Source organism: Tiliqua scincoides, chromosome 4 (genome assembly GCF_035046505.1).
Source record: "Tiliqua scincoides isolate rTilSci1 chromosome 4, rTilSci1.hap2, whole genome shotgun sequence".
NCBI lineage: Eukaryota > Metazoa > Chordata > Lepidosauria > Squamata > Scincidae > Tiliqua > Tiliqua scincoides.
The window spans coordinates 15,268,542-15,270,586 of NC_089824.1; the positions used below are offsets into that span (position 1 = coordinate 15,268,542).

Sequence of the window (2,045 nt, forward strand, 5' to 3'; positions counted from 1 at the left end):
TCTCAAAAATGGTCTGTGTTCAATATTGAAAAGTGCTGAACAAGCAGGGCTCATGATAGTCACTTAAATAAACATGCTTCCATGCTGCACCTGGACAAATTTGATGCACAGTCTCATCACCTTGAATGTTATTATCTTCTCTGTTCTGTACGATGCCATCCAGTTCATCACACTGGTGTCTTATGGAGAAGCCTTCTGGGAAAAGATTAGTAACGGTAGATAAACCTCTTGCTACTACTATCAGTCTTTCCTAGTGTTGTACTGTACTGACTCGGGACTTCAGAAACAATTATATTCTAGAGTGGGGTGGACCAAAGGTAGATCAACATCTTTTGGTAGGTTCCTGAATGCAACAGATGGGTAAGAATTCTGCCCCTCAACTGTTTCAAAAGCAACAACAAAAAGGTTATTTTCTTTCTAATTAAACTAAGCAGTTTGAATCCCTGATCTGTAATAACTGACATGTAAATTGGTGCTTGTATATAGGGTAGACCAAACAGCAACTGTTACCCTGCACATGTCCAATCTCATCTGATCTTGGAAGCTAAGCAGGGTCAGGCCTGGTTAGTACTTGGATGGGAGACCGCCTGGGAATACTGGGTGCTGTAGGCTTATACCATAGTCTTTCGAGACTGAAGGTTGATAACCAGACCAAGTAGGATACAGGTGCCATCTTGGTATGGGCAGAGAACGCCATGGGGACAAAGCACAGAGCTTGACCCGGGCCACCAGCAAACTGGCACCAGCAGGTTACTCCATTGCATGAGTCATGACCTGCAATCAGCTCTGATCCTGAGTGGCTTTTTTGCACCTGGTTTTGGTTGGTGGACCTTGAGAGCTAGTCAGCAACAATGAGAATTCCATGAGCCTGAAGTCTACTCACACCTGCTCTAAGGTACATTCCTATTGTCAAACAATGCATGCACTTGCAATACTTCACTGGATGGGGGAGGGATGAGTTCTCTTTTCAAATAGCAAGAGGAGGGCTGTGAAATTTGCTGAGATCAAAGTACTGATGCCCCTGTTGTACCTGAGCTCTTGGGCTGGGCCATCCGGCTGGAATTGTGGCCTACTGGATAACTGGGGTAGTGGTGGTCGGCATCCAGCAATCCACAAGCAGTGAGAGGACAGGAGGTACCAGGAGCAGGCAAATGGGTTGAGCCCAGCCTCAGACTCTGGCTGAGGAGGGGACTGCTCATTCACCAGGGTTCTCCTCCAACCCTCCTAAGAGTGGCCTGTCTGAGCTCCCCGATAGTTCTCCTTCCAAGAGACCAACCAAGGGCAGCCTTCAGCCTTCACCCCTCATTCCCAGCTGGCTGCAGAACCTTTAAGCCTTGCAGCCCAATACTCATGCTCCTTGAGTCCTCCCATACACCCACCCCAGTTCCTGGATTTAGCATCTCCATTGCCCTAGCAACAGAGGCATTAATTGTTGTTGTGTTGAGCTACTCAGGTTGACCCCAAGCAGCTTCTGGCCTTTTCTTGGTGTGTGGGTGCTGAAGGAAGCATAAAGCAGGGCTGGCTGTGGGCTGGAGGCAACTCTGGACAGCCCCCTCCACCCTGACATGATTTCGTCACATTTTGCAGCCCCTGGCTACAACCAAGCTCACAACTGAGCAGCATGCATGGGGAGGTGGCATTTATGAGAACAGAAGCCTCCACACAAGGAAAGTTCATCAGCCTCCACAGTTGTTCAAATCACAGTAGTCAGGAAAGGGTGTCATGATTGTGCAAATCATGAAGAGTAAAAAAAAAAAAGTAAAAAAATGGAAATGATGACCACTTCATGAATACCTCCCACATGGAGACACTGGTTCTGTTCAAAAAGGTAAAAGAAAAACTAGGCTAATTTATCATTGCCCTTTTGGACTACATAATGGAAATTAGGCTGCTTACTTTAAAACCACAGCATGACTTGATTTAGAAATTCCCCCCCAAATTGCACAAATCTTGCCAATGATTCCTGCCTGTGCTCTTCCACCTCACCGCCTTATAAATATTGCAGCCAAAGCTGATGTTCAAGGGTGGAGCCTGAACTACCCTAC

At 46.8% G+C, this 2,045-nt stretch overlaps 1 pseudogene; it reads left to right on the forward strand.

The window, feature by feature from the left end:
* Positions 1-492: 492 nt before the first annotated feature.
* On the forward strand, positions 493-612 carry LOC136649779 (5S ribosomal RNA; annotated as a pseudogene).
* Positions 613-2,045: the final 1,433 nt, after the last annotated feature.